Raw genomic sequence first — 22,716 nt, forward strand, 5'->3', positions numbered from 1 at the left:
GTTTTGCAAGACAATGGGTTAAATGACACACAGCTAAGTAATTAATTATTAAGTGTCTAAGGGCAGATTTGAACTCAAGCCCTCCTGACTCCATAACCAGTGCTTATCCTCCAATAGGCTACCAAGCTACCCCTAGTACTTAAGAAAAATTTAACACTGTGATATGAAATGTCTAAGGTTCCTTCACAAATACTTAATTTTCAGACATTAAAAAATAATCATACTATTCAAATTAATTATTTTAAAGTAATGATTAAATAATCTGTAAACATCCAAACAGATTGTGGATGATACAGTCTGAGTTATTCACATATTATTTTCCTATATATAATAGCACAAAATTATGATACCACTGTTATGAGCCTGTCTAAAACTCAAATGCTTAACAATCTATAATATTTTTTAAAACGCATTAGCCAGACCAAAAAAAAAGGCATTGATTTCCTTAGCTTATAAAGATATTTTGCCAGGTAGTTTTAATAGTCATAATTTATAAATGATAACTGCTAACCGATGAAAAATTTTTTTGTTAAGAAACATTAAATTTTTCAACCTTTCCAGAGCTTCTTTTTGCTCTTGTCCCTATTTCCCAAACTTGAATGAAGTAAAAAAAAAAAATTTTTAAGCATTTTTGAGGTAGGTATCAAATTTAAGTAAACCAGAATTTTCACTTAACTATAATCAGAAACCATTCTAATGGTCATATCTCCTATTATTGATACAATCTAGTGAAGAAATTAAGAATTTCATTATCGTTCTGTCCATCAAACAGGGTTATTTACTTGACCACACATACTTGATTTAGCAATCTTACTGAAAAGAAATTTGTGGCCTAAATTTCCAGAGCATTGTCAGTATAACACATTTCATATGATATTAATGCAATCAAAAGTTTAACATGACCAGAAAGATATGACTTGATAACCTCCTTAGTATAAACTGTCAAGAGCACAGCCAATAAGAAATCAGTTTAATGTTTATTATCTTTGAAAATACCAAATATTTAACAATCAAAAGGTTTTACATGTATTCAACACTCAAAATATACATAATTTCATAATTCCTTACTCCTTTTGTCTTTTAACAGTAAGAAGTGATAAAATAATTTTTCTCTTTCAAATTACATCCTAATTGTGTCCTTGAACATTCTTTTGCCTGATAGAATAGCAATAGAATAAGACTTTTAAATAGACATAATAAAAATTAATTCCCAAGTATATACTTTAGGATTAATTCTATCTCCTTATACAAAAAGTCTTGGAGATATTAAATCTAAAAAAATAAAACTTACAAATTTATAATTTATAAATATAAACATAAATTTATAACAAGAGTTTCTATTTCATTTAAGCAATACTATTTCTTTTATCACAATAATATTACCTTAAAAACAAAACAAACAAAAACCAAACAGGCCTAAAAAATTAGCCAAATGCTTAGTTGATGGTGACTTCTTACAACCTCCCAAAAGGAAGGAAAAACACCCTGTACATCAAATTACCTAGGTCTACATTTAATTTTGAATACTCAAAATTATTCAATGGAACACAACAGTAAAGAATTCTTGACAATGCTGTATAATCACTAAGAATCCTCATTGTTTCAAAATCCATGGCAGCAGAAATATTGAAATATTCCAAATTTCCTACAAAAATCATAAGGTAAAACTGTGGATAATACCAAATATATAAATGAAAACACCAAAAATAATTATTTTAAAAAATGATCTTTAGAAATATGGACACTAACATCTATACAAATGCATTCCTACAACCTTTTAGCAGCCTAAAATGAAAAAATATTGCTTCCTTTTAGACATACTAACTAGACATAAAATAGCCATCAGCAATGTTCATCAGCAAAAATACAACTATTTTTTATAAATATGCACCATATAAATTTTACCATAGTAAAATTTCCAACTCCCATCTCTGCAACAAACAGAAGAAGCAACCAAACATCTGCACCTTGCACAAATATTGTGGTACTGAAGCTGGCTAACTACCGTGTTAAACAGTTATTATGCATGAGAGGTGGTTGCAGTCCAGAGACTACATGTAAAACATTAAGCAGAGAGCAGTCCACAGAAATACAAACCTTGAGAAACGTAGTGTTCCATTTCTGATGATCTGAATAAGCCTAGTTATTCTAATATCATAAGTAGTTTTCTTTAAAATGTGACTAAAAACTTCTTACATGTTAAGTCTATATCCAGTAATTTGAAGGATGAGACAAATCTATCTATATACATATGTATATAAATACCATTCATAAATTAAAATAATTTGTCCTCAAAAATTTCAGTAGATACTAAATCTTTAATTCATTTTAATAAACTATACCATTGACTTTGTTTCCAGTTGTTGAAGTATAGAAAATATACCCTAGATTAAGCTTCTTAGAGCTGATGAACTCATTAATACTGAGTTAACTTTCATTAAAATTAATCTTCATTTGTATTCCTATCTAATGTTATGTGTTGAGTTGAAGAACCTCTTCTGTAGAATGTTAATTCAAATATGTTCATTTTTGTAAATATTTTTAAGCTTTAAAACTATTTTCAATGACAACTTTTTAAAAAAAACAATAACTAATTTAAACAAGTTACTTAAAGAAAAAATTGCTCAAATTATCTACAATGACATGAGAAAATTGTCATAAAATAAAGCTCAACACTCTATCATTCATCTCTTTCAGACATAGCAATAAAAGACTATGTCATCAAGGTCTAATGTGTGTTCTTTATTCAAATAACAAGCATAACCTTGCAGGATTTTCCAAGTGTTGGCTTATATTCGGGATTATATTCACTTGTGCAGGGGAGGACACATTTTCTTTGGATCTAGAGCCAGAAAATTTTTTGGTTTCAAGGAAAGAAAAATAGGAAGGCAGGAAAGGAAATTAAAACAACAACAATAACAACTAGCAGGGAGAGAGAAATAATAAAAATTTTTTTTATGGTGCCTTAAGGTTTAGAAACCATTTTACATGTGAAATTACTTTAAGCATCACAACTCTATGAAGTTGATGCTATACTCAATGTTATAGTTTAAGAAAACCAAGGTTCATAGAGATTGGTCTTCAAACAATGTTTGAGCTGTTTATTGTCTAGGTCAAAATTTGAAACAAGGCATTCCAGAATTCTAACTACTATGCCAAGGAGATGAAATGGAGTGGAAGAAAAAAAGAAGAGAGGAGAAAAGGAATAGTACTTGGTTAAAAAGCATTGGTTTCCAATTTCATGGCAAGGCCCAAAAGCCAAGTCATTAGAATCCAGAAAATGTTGAAGAAAGATCAACTTAAAAAAGACTCAAGAGAGCAGAATAAGGGAAATATCTTGGGCCATATAAAGATCAGGTAAATAGTTTTCTGGAATGTCAAAGAAGTGCTTGGCTGACTGTTTCCCAAATATGCACTACTATAGATAGTACTATTAACCAGTACTACAAAAATATTTCTTTTTAAATTTTCATGATAGTATAATGAATAAAGATTGGCAGTTTCAAGGTAAAATGAACCAAAAATATCTCATATTTGCAAGAACTGGGACTTAAAATTTAACAAAAAGCCTTGAATGCAAAGGAAAATCTACAATGTGATATCACAGCAACAACACTTTCTAACAAGGGCTTACAAATTTGAAAAATTATTTTTTAGAAGACTAACATACTGAATTGATGGTATTTCATTTACTTTGTACTCTAAGAAATGCTATGGCATAGTGGATATTAAGTTGGTTTATGAGTAAATAAATCCCAGCTCTAGATGCAAACTGACTGAATGACCATCGACAAGTCATTTAACTTTCTGGGCTCTTGCAAAGAAGGTGCAATGGTACAATTTCCTCATCAGGAGGTCCCTAAAGAAATAAAATCACAGGGGTGGCTAGGTGGTGCAATGGATAAAGCACCGGCCTTGGAGTCAGGAGTACCTGGGTTCAAACCCAGTCTCAGACACTTAATAATTACCTAGCTGTGTGGCCTTGGGCAAGCCATTTAACCCCATTTGCCTTGCAAAAACCTAAAAAAAAAAAAAAGAAAGAAAATCACAAGTATATTTTCTCTAAATTTTTACCATATTAATTTAAAAATGAAAACTGAGTATCTAGTACAACTTACTGTTTTAGAAAGTAAAAAATTCTTGTCCTCCAAAAGTTTGATATCAATCTTGTCATTAAATTATTTTGTAAATATTTATGTTCATTCACTTTATATATTTACATTGTCTGTGTCTCCCCCATTAGAATGTGAGCAAGGATTGTTGCGCTCTCTCCCCAGGGTTTAGCAGAGTACATGGCAGAGAATAGGTGCTTAATCAATACTTGTGGATTAATGGAAGGTTATCTTGAAGATTATTTTCTCCCTGTCACCTCATTTTCATATAAAAAGTGAGGACTAAAGAGGTAAAATAATTTACCCTTGACTTCACAGTTAATTAGCTGCACAGAAAGTGGTGAATCTGGGTTAGTCAGACTCAATTACAACACATTCAAATAAAATGGAAGTGAGGTTTTAGTTATCTAAAACATGAATGTGAAATAAATTTGTAACAATTAATACAGGAATAATTCCAAATGGAATATTTAAACCAAATTTCAAAAAATCTTTCACATATGTACCTCATTTAAACTCTATAATCTTTAGATAATCACTGTATATATTACAGATAGGTAAATAATGACTTAATGACTCAGTCAAGTTTAAAATTTATAAGGGCTGGCTTTCTTATCTACTATTCTTTCCAGAATAACTAAACTGTTCCTCCTGTATTTTCACTAGAGTTGAAGAATCCCAATGCTCAAATAAATAGGTGAATCTTTTAAGGTCAGAGTCAGTGTTTCACAACCATTTACAAACAATCTCTGCTAAGTAGTTTCTATATTAATTAATTTGATGGTTCACTAAGCTGATTGACTTATGATTAAGGAGATGGACACTAATATGGCAAAATTATTTTAAAAGAATAGTTCATAATCTTGTCCTCTCCATTATAAAATCATGGCCATCTAGAAACTTAAGAACATAGACCCATTCTTATTATTGAGAATTAGAGAACATTACTCAATAATTATATATATACTCCCCTAATTAAAATTCATTTTCTTACATAAGACTATATAATAGGTCCTTTTTACTTTAACACTCGAGTCTATATCTTTTGGGGTAGGAGGTATTTTGTTTACTCTTAAACAAGAATATTTTATTAATGTTTAAAAGAACATTGTACAAAATGATAATAAACTATATAATGGGGGGGGGGGGAGAAGAATACCTTGGGAAGGCAGCCAGGTGGCACAGTGAATAAAACACCAGCCCTGGAGTGAGGAGGACCTGAGTTCAAATTTGACCCTCAGACACTTAATAACTGCCTGGTTGTGTGACCTTGTTCAAGTCACTAAACCGCATTTGCCTCGCCAAAAAAAAAACAAAAAATGACTCTATAGATTGCTGGAATGTAAAGGATGTAGCTGTCAAAAATCTTTTTTCCTGGAAAAAGGAATCCTCTTCACCACCATCACTCCATGATTTAGTTGCCTTCTCACTAAAAAATCCATCCACCCCTACTGGCCCCATTCTACCTTTGGTGCACTCCATGCCTCACATGTACAAATCAGTAATTAAAAGCAAATTAACAAGGATACAAGAAAAACACAATCTTAAAATTTGGTTTACAAGCTGGAAAGGAATTGAAGAAATTTTTAAATAATGAAAACTAATGGAGTCAGAAAATAATGAAATCATCTGAAAGGAGAATACACAAAATATAACAAACTAGCAATCAGAACAAAAGAAAAGCTAGCAAAACTAAAAAAAAGAAATTAGCAAACAGAACTTTATAAGGAAAAATGAACATTAAAAAGTATTTGAAAATGTAATTATCCATTTACTACAGAATCCAAAATTTTATGTAGTAATATAATATAAAAGTGATGTTTGTAGGGAGATATAAAGGAAAGGAAATGGTTTAGAAAAAAAAGAGAAAATGACAATAATAGCTCTGGATAAGTGAGTTATTATCAAATGTGGTCCTTGAAAAAGGACAGGAAATAATAATGAAACTGGACAGAAATATATTTAATATATCTCGGGGGCAAGTAACTCAAATCTCTTTCTGGTTTGTTTCACATTATTAATGTACCTAATGCTTAAGTGATCTGTTGACACTGATATGCTATGAAATGTGTATATCCAGAGATATACATAAACCTCAGACTTCTTGTAACATCCTCTTTATCTAGTCTTTATCTCTCCTTCCTGTAGCTGGTGAGAAACATTCAATTCCAACAAAGTTTATTTTAGAGGGGCTGCCTGAGTCAAGTGCATATTTGTTTACAAGTCATCTCTTCAAATAAACAGGCAATTCCTTAAGGACAGGCATTATTTGTTTGGTCTTTCATAATACCTATGACATTTAGAAAACTGAAGGGTACAAAGTAGACCCTTAATAAACACTAGTTGTATTGATGGCTCCACCTTTGGGAGATTGGGAAGTAAACTTTCAGAAGTCATTTAACAGAGAAACATATATTTGCTGTGTCCTTAAGAAAAATACTGTGAATATGATTTTTTTAATTTTGTTTTTTATAAGCTCTTTTTTTCAATGTCATTTATTTATTTTCACATTATTACAGTAGGTCTTATTGTAAAAGTAAATATAATCCCCCCACACAAAGATAAAGAACCTAAACTAAAAAAGAAGGTGAAAAGAAAAAAAAGTATGCTTCACTCTGAATTCAGTCACCACCAGCTGTCTCTGGGATGGATCACATTTTTTATCCTAAGTCCATCAGAGAAGTGGATTCAATATTTTTTTTCCACAGTTGCTATTGCTAGCTCTCATCCCCCCCCCCCCACTGCTAATTATTCTAATCTCTTTCTCTTTTCACCCTGTCTCACTTCAGAAGTTTATTTTATCTTGAATACCCTTTCTCATGATCTTCCCTTTCTTCTATCACTACTGTTCCCCTTTCTCCCATCCTCTTCCTCTCCTTTTTCCCCCTGGGGTGAATAACTTCTATAGATACATTTCTATTCCTTATCAAGTGTGTATGTTGTTTCCTCTCTGAGCCATTTCCAATGAAGGCTCACTCATTCCACTTCACTTTCTCCCCCGACCCCCACCTCCATTGCAAAAGCTTTTCTTGACTCTTTTACATAACTTAGCCCATTCTCAATTTTCCCTTTCTCCCACTACAATCCTTTCTCATCCATTAACTCCCATCTTTATATTATACCTTCTTCACATTAAGCTCCCTTCTGAATTTTGTATGTATATACACACACACACACACACACACTCCTTCTAACCGCTCCAATAAATGAGAAAGTTCAGTCCCATGCAGGAATACAAACAGCTCAACCTCATTAAGTCCCTTGAAATTTGCCCTTCTCATCCACCCCCTCTATGCTTCACCTGAGACCTGTACTTGGAGATCAAGCTTTCTGTTCAAATCTGGTCATTTCAACAGGAAAGTTGGAAAGTCCCCTATTTCACTGAATGTCCAGCTTCTCCCCTGGAACAGGATGTTCAGTTTTCCAGGGACCCCTGGTTGCATTCCAAGCTCTTTTGCCTTCCCAAATATATTCCAAGCCAAGAATGTAGACGCTGCTAAGTTCTATGTAATTTTGACTGCTATACTTGAATTTTTTCTTTTTGACTACTTGTAATATTTCTCCTTGACTTGGGAGTTCTGGAATTGGGCTATAATATTCCCAGGAGTTTTCATTGGGATCTCTTTCAGGAGCTGATCAGTGGATTCTCTCAATTTCTATTTTACCCTCCACTTTTAGGAGGATTATCAGGGCAATTTTCTTGGAGAATTTCTTGAAAAATTAAGTCTAGACTCTTCCTGATCATGATTTTCAGGTAGCCCAATAATTTTTGAATTATCTCTCCTGGATCTATTTTCAAGGTCAGTTGTTTTTTCAATGAGATATTTCACATTTTGTTCTAATTGTTCAATCTTTTGGTTTCGTTCTTTCTTGATTCCTTACAAATTGATCGGCTTTCCTTAGCTCCATTCTATATAAGAGAATTTCTTTTCTTCAGAGAGCTTTTGTATCTTCTTTTCCAGCTGGCCAATTCTGCTCTTCAAGATATTATTCTCCTCATTGATCTGAATTGGTAATACTAAAAATGAACCTATTTTATTTGCCCTAAAGCTCTCTTCCATTCCAAACTTCCCTACAACAGTCAAGGACATCCCTATCCTCATATCCCTCTCCCCCCATGTGGATTCTTGACCTCAGGGCATCTTGACTTATCTCTCACAGCCCCCGCAACCCAATATACTAAATACTAATATACCTAGACCTGTTTTAATTTTTACCTTTGCAACATCTCTTGAACATATCTTCCTCGCCACCATGTGGTGCAGATACAGTCCTTCCCCCACCCTGCCTCAATTCTAGCCTTACTTCTGAGACCCAAAGAGCTTTTCCTAAAGAGTACGTATGATTATATAATAAACTTCAATGGCTGCCTATCATGTCCAGAGTAAAATATAAATTCCTCTAGTTGGGATTCAATACCCTAGGACTCCCTCAATTTCCATCTTTTCAGGTTCTGGAAATATCTTTTGCTGCCCCATAAACAAAATACTACCTCCCAAGTTTCTGGCTATTTTATCAGGTTGCTACACATGCCACAAATGTCCTCTCTTCATCTATGCTTCCTAGTTTCCTTCAAATCCCAGTTAAAATCTTACTTTCTAAATGAACTTTTTTTCATTCTCCTTAATTTGAGGGCCTTCCCTGCTGATTCCTTTTTATCTTGTATGTTATTCATTCCCTTTCGCCTTCAATTTTCCCCAACATCAAGGTCTTTTTGCATTGAGTCTACCTTCTCATTATTTGGCAAAAGCTTCAACTCCAGTATTTGACCTTCCAGTGAACTGATTTAAGTATTAACTGATTTGGACTATTTGTGGATTCAACTTTTCTCCAACATCACAATTCAAGTGTCAATTCTGCAGTGCTCAGCATTCCTTGTAGTCCTTATATATGGAAAACTCATAACTTTGACAATGAAGACCTTTGTCAGCAAGATGATATCTCTACTTTCTAATAGACTATAAAGGTTTACCATAGCTTTCCTTCCAAGAAGCAAGTGTCTCTTAATTTAATAACTATAGTTGCTATCTGCAATAATCTTTTGAGTCCAAGAATATAAAATGACATTTTCTTCCAATATTTCTCCCTCTATTTTTTTGAATAAGTTATGAGACCAGCTGCCAAGGTTTTTTTTTTTTCCAGTTAAGAGTTTTACTTTCATCCTCAAGAGATTTCTTAACTCTTCTTTTTCTGTCATCAGAATATATCATCTGTATATCTGATATTAATATTTCCCTCAGTTTCTCTACCTTTGACTGCAAAGTGTGTGTGGGAATGTGTGTGTATGTATGTATGTATGTGTGTATATATGTGTGTGTGTGTATTCTGATTAAACATTCACCCTCTAGTGATATCCATATACAAGTTGCTGAAAAAGTGTCAAAACTCTAGTAATCACTACCCTGCTTTATTCAAAGTCAAACTTTTCTGTTATTACAATATCTTGATTTTCTACTTTAGTATTTCAATTCCTTACTATGAATGTGACATTTTTGCTATTATTTCTAGTGGATGTTGTGGCTCTTCATAGAACTGATCACCTTTGGTGTCTTTAGCATCAGTGGCTGGAGCATAGATTTGTATCACTGTGAGGTTGAATGCTTTATCTGACTCAAAACTGATATACTGATATATTGAAACCTAATACTTGGGGGCAGCCAGATGTCACAGGGAATAGAGCAATGGCCCTGGAGTCAGGAGGACCTGACTTCAAATCTGACCTTAGACACTAAGTAATTACCTAGTTGTATGACCTTGGGAAAGTCATTTAACCCCACTGTCTTGCAAAAAAAAACCAGGAAAGAAAAAAAATAGATGCAAATCCTAATGCTGTTTTTCTTACCCTTCTATTGACTATGAAGTCTATTCCATTTCTTCTAAGGGATTCTTCTCTACATTAATGTGTGAACATCTGAATTACTATCATCCATTCTCATCCACTTTGGTTCATTGATACCCAAGATGTTTGCGGTTTTATCTTTGCATTGGATTTTCTTTTCATTACCAGACACTTTTGAAGCAGAGTCTACCTTTGCTTTTGACCTAATCACTTTACTGGCACCAGAACTACTTGAAGTTGTCCTCCATTCTTTCCTAATAAATACCTTCTAAGCTGGTTGGGCTCAGCTTCCAAACCCATGCCCTTTAGTATTTTTATCATAATACTGTTTATGGGGCAAAGATACTGAAGGAGTTTGCCATTTCCATCTCCACTGGATCACTATGTTAGAACTTTCCTCTATGACCTGCCCATCTTAGGTAGTCCTAAACTCAGTTTCATTGAGGTCCTCTATGATGACACATCAGTAATTGCAAAAAGGTGGTTGGGGACTGGCATACTTCATAAATATTTATTGTCTGATTAATGAGCATCATAAAACAACTGCCCTCATGGGAAGTCTAATTTTTCATCAGTTGCATTTGTGTAAATTGTTCAGTTATTGTTTTTGTGAAATGCCAAGCAGTCCCTCAGTCCTATATTTAGATAATGACTCAAAAGATGGTATAAATGACCCAAATATTGAAAAATGAAAACCATGGCACATCCATTGGAAATTTAAGATTATATAATGGGTGAAGTAATGAGTTTTAGGATATGTCATGGGAGCGGGGAGACAAAGATTCAGAGGGCATCCCATGGATTTTTTTCCCCATAACTCTTTGGTGAAATCCATTAGAGGACAACAATGCTAAATCCTCCCCAGGAATATAATTTGAGATTTGGAAAAATTTGAAGTATTGGATAAATGAATCAAGTAAATTCCAGACAATTTGTGGAAGATAATAAAGGGTGCTGCATTGGTTTAAAATATTTCCAATCCCATCCCATAGCAAAAATGGCTACAGTATTGCAAATATAGCATAATTACTGGTCTAGATGTGTCTCTGGCTCTGCTCTATATTGTATTTTATGTCTTTCCCTCAACTTATATAGGAGATCCTGAACTAGTCATTTGGAGTCTTGGAAGGAGCTTTGAGTTAAGAGATTGCAGCAGCTTTAGAATTCATAAATTGAAGACAACTGGCCACAGAAGGAATTTTCTGATTGAAGACAATGCACTGGCAATAGGAGATCCATTAGAAACTTTCTGAGTTTCATGCTTATCATATTCCAATCTTTGACCTGAAACTATAAGTCATACTCCAAAACCACCTCTTCATGGAAGGAGTCCACAGTGATGTACATCACACATTTATTTCAGACTTTTTCAACATAATAATTGGTCAAGTTAATTTTTCTTAACTTTGTTCCTCATTTTAATAATAAAAAATATCAAAATATCATTTTACTATATGGAATGCATATAGGAAAGGAAGAATGCTGGAGGAAAATAATATAAACAAACTTTCAAAATTATTATTAGATAAAAATTGTTATATTTTACTTTGAGAGCCACTGGCCATTTCAACATAAAGAGTTTGAATCATTTTATTGGATCAGTGTACACTTGGACCAGAAGACTGGGCTTTTGTGGCACTTCATGATCACATAATTCTCCTGTTGGCCATCCTTACATGAATGTACTTCAGGTTTCTCCAGTGCCCTATCTTTACAAAATATATTTTCTCTTTCTCTCTGATCTCATCAGATTTCACAAACTCAAATATCATATATCTCAAAAACATATATCTAATTTTCATCTCTCCTGCACTCGAGTCATACAGTTCTGTTATAGGTATTTCAGATCAATTGTGTTCAAAAGAGAACTCCTCCTCCCAACTCCCTTTATTTCTATCAAAAGTAGCACAATTCTTCTAATCAATCAAAAATAAGCTTTTAATAAAGAGTTTCTACTTAGGAACAACTTCAGATCATCCCCCATTCCTATAAACAAGCTAGTTGTGTAGATTCTACACCTACTTAAGTCCTCTAACATTTGTCCTTTTTCTCTTTTCTCACATCACACTTATCCTAGACCAGGATCTTACCATTTCTTTCCTGGATTATTACAATTACCTAATTGCCCACCATATATTCAGTCTTTCCTTCCCCAATTCATTTTCTACAAATCTGTTTCAAGTTGCTATTCTTGAAGCCCAAACTTTTGAGTTCAGTGGTTCAACAGTATCTTCAATATCTTTGACAGTTGTTGTCTATCTAAATCTGTCTTTTGTCTTCCTTTTCAGAAAGGTTTCAAACCACTCATCATCTGATATACACTATCTGTTTCCTAACACAATGGTCTGCTTTTTGTTCACTTTCAATCATCACCCTCCATTCCTCAGGAAAGATTGTCCTCAACAACTGGAATGTTCTCCCTTCCTAAACTATAGCTCTCCAAAATAGTCAACAGGGCACTATAATAAATACTGGAAAATCACAACTAGAATTCAGGAGAGTCCTTGGACCGAAATGTATATACCCTAGGAATCTGCTGCATAAAGATGATAATTAAACACAAGGGAGCTCTTAAAACAATCAATTGAGTTTGTAAAGACAGGTAAGAGAGGATAAATATGACTTTGGTTTGAGGGATAGCTGTATCCATAGAAAGAAAAGAAGCAAATTATGACCCAAGAAAGTAAACTAAGAAAAAGAAATCAGACAAAAAGGAAAAAATACTCAAGTAACAAGAGAGGAGGAGAAAGGGATTGATAACAATATTAAAAAAATCAGAGAAATAAAATATCAAGAATACTACTTTTTTAAAAAAGCATTACAATGGGCATTGATAACCTTGAGGACATCTGCAGAGGAAGGTAGTTATCAAATAAGAGAAGTAACAAGAAGTTAAGTGAAGATAGCTTATCAAAGAGTAGAAGGTACTATAAAGTGAAAGCTTTTTCTAAGAGTTTTATAGAGTTTTCTAGGAGCATGGTATCAAAGGCAAAAATAAAAATGATGGTCTTTATCAAGGAAACCAGGCACCTCTTCCTCAGAACAAAAGCAAAATAAAGGAGGATGCTGAAGAAAAATTCTGAAGGATGGACTAAGTAAAATGTAAAATAAAACTCAGACATACATGTAAGGCACAGAGTTTTAGATTTTATTAAAGTGAGTCACTGTCCCATGCAGAGATAGAAAGAGAGGATAAAATGAAATGTGACAAAGTTTTGAACATTTTCCTGATGTGATTATGGATGAGGGAAAATGCAATGTAATGTAACAGTAAGGGAAGAGTTAGAATTGGGAAAAAAATAACTACAAGTAGGCATGGCTTCATGAAAGCTGTTCAAAGAGCATTCAGAACAATGGGATGGGTTAAACAACAATTAGGGTTTTGAAAGATTTGAGTGGCAATGAGATACAATAGAGAAAATATTCAAAGAAAGGACAAAGTATGAGTAAACTGATCAACTGTGGATTTAAGGTTGTAGAGGGCTAAAAAATTAAACTAGAGTAGGGATGATATCAAGACTAGGAGAAAGAGAAAGGAGGAATTACTATAGGGATGAGTGATTAGAAAGGATCACATGAAAACAATTAAAATGAGAGAAAAGTCAGAGATCATAAAACTTGAAACAATTTCATTTTACAGATAAAAAAGTCAATAAAACTAAATAAACTGAAAATGAGCACACAGTTGGCATTTGGAATTTGAAATAAATTTTAGTGACTCTTTCTACCACACACACACACACAAAGATGGAAAGAAATGATCAAAAGTTCAGGATCATGAGTAAGGGTTGTTAGGGGTAATGGTGAGATTTAAGATAGGAATCAGTAGCAGAGGAAAAGTTAGAGGTCTTAAGAATTGAAAATGGAGGAAAATAAGTGGCACAGGAATGAGGAGGATCTGTGTTCAAATTCAACACTCATTAATTACTTAGCTGTGTGACATTGGGCAACTCACTTAAGCCCTTGTCTTACAAAAGAAAAACTAAAACAAAAGAGCTGAGGCAACTGGAGAGTTACCAAGAGGTAATTTTAAAAAACCATCAAAACACAGAATGAAGTATCTGAGGGTGAGGTCAATAACTGAGAGGGCTGAGAAAAAAAGTTTTGGTAAGGTATAGTGAGGACTTTGTAAATAGAAGGAAGAAAACAAGGCAGACTTGAGGGAAGTATGGAAGGAATTAGTAAATAGGGAAAGATTAAAGACTAAAAGGAAGAGTTACGATATAACGAGGTCTTTTTAGACATCCTAAACTGTAAAAGTCTCTGAGACAATCAGTTCAAAATCAGTAAGCAATTACAGATGGGACTGAAGTTCAAGGAAGAGACTGTGCAATATGTATATGTAAATCTCTCTCAAGTCATCAGCTTAGAATTGAACATTGAAAGGGTACAGATGAGATCAAAAAGTGAGGAAATAATACTTAGAGGGGAAGTTCAGGTCAAAGACTTAGGGAATATGCACACTTATGAAGATAATGGAAGATGAACTAAGCAAAGAAAGAGTAGTCAAACAGGTTAATGAAGAGTGTGGTTCACAGTGTCAAATGAAGCAAACAGGAATAAAGTCAGAGAAAAGACCACTAGATGTACTAGTTTGATAGTACTTTCAGATAAGTAAAGACGTTGGATACCAAATTTCAAAAGGTTGAGGAAATGATTTAGAGGGGAGAATGTGGACAGAATAACTATAAACATTTCTAAACTAGTAATATGGTAGTGTGAAAAATATAAGACAGTGAATGAAGGGTGTTTTTTTTTAAAGAACTGAGGTGACATGGGAATTTTAATTTGTTTCTTTTATTTTTATTTAAGACGGGGGGTTAAATGACTTGTTCAAGGTCACATAGCTAGGTAATTCTTAAGTGTCTGGGTCCAGATTTGAACTCAGGTCCTCCCAACTCCAGGGCTGGTGCTCTATCCAGTAAGCCACCTCACTGCCCCTGATATGGGCATTTAATAAGAAGCAGGGAAAGAAAAAAACATTTAGAATTAGAGAAAGAAGATGACTGAGACTAAAATATTGTGAAGATGATAGGGGAAGGGTATGGCACAGATTTTGGCAAGAAGAATCACCTCATTGATTGTCAAGAGTCTGGAGAAAGAAGGAGAGGGGATGAGTAACCAAATCAAGAAATTTGGAGAAGAGGGAATTTCAGAAATTTCCACAATTTTTATTTTCAGTAAATCAAGAAGCAAGTGAAAGGGACAGCACAGTATGCGATAGATGAATTTAAAAAATGAGTTTTTAGGGTCAGCAAGGTTGAGCAATAGAAAGAGCATTCCTTCTGGAGTCAAGACAACCTGAGTTCAAATCTGACCTCAAACTATTAGCTGGGCAAATCTAGGCGTATCACACTTACCCCAATTGCAATAAGAAAAAAAAAATTTTGATTTAGAGTACACATCTGTGGAGAATGAGTCAAGAGAAATAAAATGAGAATAAAGAAAACAATACTTCTAGAGAACTAAGAACTCAAGTGAACTTGGGCAATCTAAACCTTAAAATATTCTCAATCAGAATAGTTGTGATTTCCTCTGGGTCCATTCAGCAGTAAATTAGTAGGGACACAGGATGAATGTGATGAGACTTAACCTGTAGCTGAGGTTTGGAATAGATAAGCAATAGGACAAAGGGGTAGGGACTTCAAGTGAAGAACTGGGAAGGGTTAAATTGGAGCAAGAAGAGACATTATAGTAAAGTAGGCAAAGAAATATGTTGTAGGAGAGGTTAGGTGAGAAAGAATGCAATCAAAGAAAAATCCGAATTTTGCCATTAAAGACTTATTTATCTTCATGCATATGCACATTTTTAAGTTACAAAATTTCCTTCCACCCTCCCTTCCAACCCACCCCCATAGTGGCTAGTAGTCAGGTTAGTATTTCACATACATATTTTTGATAAACACATTATTTTCAGTATGATGAATTAGGATTAAGGGAGAGAGATATATAACAAATAATTTTTACAAAGTGTTCAGCAGATTGTGAAAAGTTTTTCCTTCTTCTGGATGCAGATAACTTGTTCAAAGGGGGTCTAATACGGTTGTCCTAGCTCTCTGAACTGCTGAGAGGAGCTGCTTCTATCAAGGTTGTTCATCTCATAAAGTTGTTGTTAATGTATACACTGTTCTCTTGGTTCCATTACCTTTGCTCAGCATCAAGTCCCAAAAGTCATTCCATGCTTCTCTAGAGTCCAACCCTTTATGGTTTCTTAGAGTACAATAGTATTCCATAGCATTCATGTACCATAACTTCTTTACTCATTCCCCAATTGATGGGCATCCCCTCAATTTCCAATTCTTTGCCACTACAAAAAGAGCTGCTATGAATGCTTTGGAAAATGGAAGACTTTTCCCTTGTTTTATAGTTTCTTCTGGATATAGAGGTAAAATTGGAATTGCTGGGTCAAGGGATATTTAGGTTTATTGTTCTTTGGGCCTAGTTCCATATTGCTCTCCAGAAAGGCTGCATCCATTTACAATTGCACCAGCAATGAATACATCAGATTCCCAATCCTCCCACATCTCCAACATTGATCATTTTCCCTTTTTCTCATCTTGGCCAATCTGATAGGTGTAAGGTGATACCTGATTGTTACTTTAATTTGCATTTCTCTAATCAATAATGATTTGAATTTTTTTCATATGATTATATGTAACTTTAATTTCTTCACTTGATAAGTGTCTATTCATATCTTTTGGCCATTTATCAATTGGGTAATGAATTGTAGTCTTATAAATTTGATTCAATTCTCTATAGTCTAGAAATGAGATATTTATCAGAACTGTGAAGATTGTTTCCCAATTTTCTGCTTTCCTTCTAATTTTGGCAACACTTATTTTATCAGGGCAAAACCCTTTTAATTTAATAGAGACAAATTCATTCATTTTGCAGTTTATAATGTAATCTTAATTCTTGTTTGATCATACGTTTATTCCCTTTCTGTAAATCTGTTAAGAGAATTTCTTGGTCTATTAATTTATCTATGGTGTCACCCTTTATGTCTAAATCCTGTACCCATTTTGACCTTAGAATGTGAGATGTGGGCCTATGCCCACTTTTGGCCATTATTATTTTCCAGTTTTAACCATAATTACTGTCAAGTAGCTGAGCTCTTAACTCAAAAGCTGAAGTCATGGGGCGGCTAGGTGGCGCAGTGGATAGAGCACTGGCCCAGGAGTCAGGAGTACCTGAGTTCAAATTCAGCCTCATACACTTAATTACCTAGCTGTGTGGCCTTGGGCAAGCCACTTAACCCCATTGCCTTGCAAAAAAAAAAAGCACCTAAAAAACCCCAAAACTGATGTCTTTGGGCTTTGTCAAATAGAGGATCGCTGCAGTCATTTACTGCCTTTTCTTTTGAACCTATCCTAATCCACCGAACATTATTCTTTGTCTTAACAAGTAGCAGGTAATTGATGATTGCTGCTGTAAAGGTTTAGATCTGATACAGATGAGCCACTTGCCTTCCCCCTTTTTTTAAAAAAGTTTGCTTGCTACTCTGTTGCTACAGATGAATTTTGCTACTATTTTTTCAAGCTCAGTAATATACTTATTTGGTAGTTTGATTGGTAGGGCATTGAATAAGTAAATTAATTTTAGTAGACTTGCCATTTTCATTATATTAGCTTGACCTAACCATGAGCAGCTGACATCTTTCCAATTATTTAGATCTGACAATTTGGGTGATAAGTGCTTTATAATTGTGTTCATACAATTTCTGGGTTTGTCTTGGGAGGTAGATTCCCAAGTATTTAATGTTGTCTAGTTATTTTTTTTGAGGTTTTTGCAAGGCAAATGGGTTAAGTGACTTGCCCAAGGCCACAAAGCTAGGTAATTATTAAGTGTCAGAGACTGGATTTGAACCCAGGTACTCCTGACTCCAAGAACAGTGCTTCATCCACTACGTCACCTAGCCACCTTATGTCTTAGTTATTTTTGAAATGGAATTTCTTTCAATCTCTTGCTCTTGGGCTTTGTTATTCATATATATACATGTTGATTCTTTATGTGAGCATATTTTATATCCTACTACTTTGCTGAATTTGTGACTTGTTTCAAGGATTTTTTTTCAGATGATTTTCTAGGGTGCTTTAAGCATACCATCTATCACTTGCAAAGAGTGAAAGTTTTGCTTCCTCATTGACAAGTCTGATTCCTTCAATTTCTTTTTCTTCTTTATTGTTACTAACAGCATTTCTCCTACCATACTGAATAGTAATAATGATAATGGGCATCCTTGTTTCACTCCTGATTTTACTGGAAATGCTCCGAGTTTATTCCCATTACATACAATTGTCTGTTGATGATTTTAGATAGATACTTTTTATTATTTTAAGGAAGACACCATTCATTCCTAAACTTTCTGGTATTTATAATAGGAATGGATGTTATATTTTATGAAAGGCTTTTTCAGCATCCATTTAGATAATCATATGATTTCTGCTGGTTTTGCTATTGATATATTTAATCATCTTGATTATTCTTCCTAATGTTGAACCATTCCTGCCTACCTGGTATAAATTCTACCTGATCATGGTGTATTATCATAGTAATAACTTCCTGTAGTCTCATTGCTAAAATTTTATTTAAGATTCTTGCATCAATATTCATTAGGGAGATTAGTCTATAATTTTCGTTGTTTTGGGTCTTCCTGGTTTAGCACCATGTTGGTATCATAAAAGGAGTTCGACAGAACTCCTTTTTCTCCTATTTTTAAAAATAGTTTATGTAGAATAGGAATTAATTGTTCCATAAATGTTTGCTAGAATTGACTTGTAAATTCATCTGGATCTGGAGACCTTTTCTTAGGAAGTTTATTGATGGTTTCTTCAACTTCTTTTTCTGAAATATGGTTATTTAAGTAGTTTATTTCCTCTTCTGTGAAGCTGGGCAGTTTGTATTTTTGTAAATATTCATCCATTTCACTGCCATGCAGTTCAGCAAAGTAACTCCAAATTATCTCTAAATCCTTCCACACTGGTAACACTGGTAGCTCACCCTTTCCATTTTTGAGGCTGATAATTAGGATTTTCTTTTTATAAATTAGATTAACCAAAAGTTTGTCTACTTTATTGGCTTTCTCATAAAATCAACTCTTAATTTTATGAAATTAATGGTTTTCTTGTTTTCAATTTTGTTAATTTCTCCCTTGACATTCAAAAATTCTAATCTGGTATTTAATTGGGAATCTTCAAATTGTTCTTTTTCTAGCTTTTTTAATTGTATAACAAATTCAACTGATTTCTTCTTTCTCTAATTTTTCATATAGGCATTTAGAAATATGACGTTTCCCCTCAAAACTGCCTTGGCTTCATCACCAAAACTTTAGTATGATGTCTCACTGTTATCATTTTCTTGGATATTTTCCTATTGGATCCACCAATCATTTTAAGATAGTTAAATTACAACAAATTATAAATTGGTTTATCATTCCAAGACCCTTTTTTACATGAAATTTTGATTACATCATGGTCTGAAAAGTCTATATGTATCATTTCTGCCTTTCTGCATCTGATGATAAGATTTTTAAACCCTAGTACATGGTCAATTTTGGTATAGGAGCCATGTACTGCTGAGAAAAAGGTATGTTCTTTTCTATTCCCACTGAGTTTTTCTCCAGAGGTCTATCATCTCTAAGATTTCATTCACTTTAATTTCCTTCTATTTATTCTGTTGGTAGATTTATCTCATTCTGAGAAAGGAAGGTTGAGATCTCCCACTAATTAAAGTTTTACTATGTTTCCTTGTAGTTCACTCAGCATTTCCACTTAAGAATTTGATTGCTAGACCACTAGGTGCACACATGTTTAGTAATGATATAGCTTCATTACCAGTGGTTCCTTTTAGAAAATGTAGTCTCCTTCCTTATTCCTTTTAATGAGATTGATTTTTGCTTTATCTGAGATTTTTTAATTTCAATATAGGCATAAAATATGTTTTGCTCCAACCTTTTACCTTTACCCTGTGTATCTGTCTGTTTCAAGTGTATTTCTTGTAAACACATATTGTAGGACTCTGGTTTTTAATGCATTCCACTATCTGCTTCCGTTTCATGGGACAGTTCAAGCCATTTACACTTACAGCTAAGATTAGTAATTCTATTATTTCCCTGTGACTTATCTTTCTCCATTTATATTTTTCTCTTCCCTTACTGCTTTTTCATCAAAATTTTACTGGTTTTCTCCTTAGACTTTTCTTTTAAAATTTAAGTTTATTTTCACTTATACCTTCTCTTTCCCTTTTATCAATCCTTTCTTCCCTTATCTTTCCCGTTCCCAGTCCCCCCTCCCCCGCCTATATAGATTTAAGGTAGATTTTAAAACCCAAATGGGTATCATATTCTCTCTCTGGGTTAAATCTATTGAATACATTTACTCAGCATTCAAATTCTCCCTTCTTTCCCTCTAAAATTATAAATCTGTATGCCTCTTCCCTTCTTATTTATTGGTCTTCTTCCCTTCTTATTTATTGGTCTAGTAACTATTAATCAGGCAGGCTACCATCAGTTACAGTTTGATTATCTGATGCCTTAATAAGCTCATATTGTTATTAAGATATCATCAGATTGCTTGCTTAATGACTTGATAAGCAGTATTGTCTCAAATTACATCAAATCATTATCATTTTTTACCTTACCCCCCTTTCACACAGTCCTTCTCATGAGCCAAAGTACCATCCAAAGTCATATCGTTTCTTTAACTATATGTGCCTCTCCCCCCCAGGTCTGTTTTCTCCCATACTTTACCACCACCAACCCAGTCAGAATACTTAAATTTAAGGTTAAGTGAAAACCTGGATCTAATTAACTGAAATAATCTTAAAGATCTCTAAATAGTGAGAGGTTCTGAAGGTTTCACTTGAGAACTTTACAAATGATCCTTAAGTTACAAAGACACTGACTAGGACCTCACAGTTTATGATGCCCTTATTAGACAAAGTGCTAAGCTTTTGTCAGTACAGTATAATTAAAATGGGTCAAAGGATAATGAGTCATTTAAATTTAAAATTAACGTCCTTGCTTTTCTTCTTCAGGATGTTTTGTCTCAAACAGTGATATCATCTTTGACCTCTCCAATGGAGAGCTAAGACCCAATTAAACCCATATCCCTTAAGTCCATCCTCTTCAATTATATTCAAACCTGTAATTATACTAAAAGAAGTAAAGTTCTAAAAATTAGAAATGTTTTATTTTTCCTTTTAGAGTTATATACAATTTGATGGTATTGGTCAACATTTGTTTTGGGCTGTTTTTTCCTTCCCCTTTTTTATGCAATGCTTGAGTCACATATTTGACAATTGAATCCTCTGTATAGGTCTGGTCTATGTTACAGGAAATTCGGAGAGTCCTCTATTTTGTGGAACATCTATCTTTTTCCCTGATAGTATAGGCTGAATTTTGTAGGGTAATATATTCTGGATTGTAATCCCAGGTCCTTTACTCTCCAATACATGTTATTCCAGGTCTTCCTATTTCTTCAATGTTGAGGTTGATAGATCAATCCTCTGTGAGTCTAATTGTGTTTCTTTTGTATTGAAATTATTTTCCTTTTGCTGTTAGCAATATTCTTTCCTTTATTTGAGAGTTCTGGAATTTGACTATAACAACCCCTTGGAGTTTTTATCCTGGGTTCTCTTTCTGGAAGGATTCTGTTAATTCTTTCAATAGTTATATTATCATCTTGTTCTAGTAGATTTGGACAGTTTTCTGTTATAATTTCCTGCATAATGTTTTCCAGGTTCTTTTTAAGATCAAGGCGTTCTGGTATTCTGATGATTTGTGGATTATCTATCCTGGATCTGTTTTCCAAGTCATTCATTTTCCATAAAAATTACTTTACATTTTCTTCAATTTTTTTTTAGTTTTTTTTTATTTTGTTTGATGGTATCTTATAGTCTTATAGATTCACTGGCTTCCATTTATTCAATTCTTATTTTTAGGGTTTTATTTTCTTCCATTAGCTTTACTAGTTGATTATTTTTACTTCTAATGGAGTTGATTTTTTTTGCCAACTTTTAATAATTTTCCTGCATGACTCATTTTTTTTCCCATTTTCTTCTTGTTCTCTTCTTTGGTTTTTAAATTTAAGCTCTTCAATGAGTCCAATTTAAACACTATTTTGATACCGATTTTTCACTACTTTCTTCTTCATCTTGGTATTGTTATCATCTTTGTCCATAAAGCAGTTCTCCAGCTGACTTTTCCACTCTCCTGCCTCTTGGGCTTTATTTCCCCCCTTTCTCCCCCAAAGAGACATATATTACTTGAAGATTCTCATAATTTTTACCACTGAAAACTTCTTTGAATCTTCTCTTTTTCTTGATGGGGATCTGTAGTTTGAATCTCAGAGTAGAGGTTTCATTTATCTTTGGTAGGGAAAAAGCTCTAGGAGCATGTTAGCTTCAGGCTACCATCTTTAGGCCACCCCAGAAGTCCCTTAAAGACTTAAGAGTGCTTGTAGATTATGATGAAAGCCACAAGGTGACCAAATCTGTATGTGCAGTTAAAGTGAAGTCAAAAGAGGAGAAATAACCAGAATTAGGAATTGGTAGATTAGGTAAAATTCTCTGATTAAAAAGAGAAGAGGTTGTAAAATGATAGAAGCAAACAGTTTAAAAGGGCAATAAGAAACAAGATTTATTTTCTGCTACTGCTCCTGATCAAAGGAAGAGTACTTGAGAGAACAGTCACCTGCCCTAGATTTCTATCAACATAAGAAAACATGTAAACTTAAGTTTGAAAGGAGATCAAAATGATAAAGGGGA

General features: G+C 33.7%; 1 protein-coding gene across 9 annotated transcripts in view; it reads right to left on the bottom strand.

The window, feature by feature from the left end:
* Positions 1 to 22,716, bottom strand: part of KDM6A (lysine demethylase 6A) — a 270,454-nt gene that overhangs the window by 110,163 nt on the left and 137,575 nt on the right. The window lies entirely within an intron of this gene.

The sequence above is a fragment of the Macrotis lagotis genome, chromosome 1 (genome assembly GCF_037893015.1).
Source record: "Macrotis lagotis isolate mMagLag1 chromosome 1, bilby.v1.9.chrom.fasta, whole genome shotgun sequence".
Lineage (NCBI taxonomy): Eukaryota > Metazoa > Chordata > Mammalia > Peramelemorphia > Peramelidae > Macrotis > Macrotis lagotis.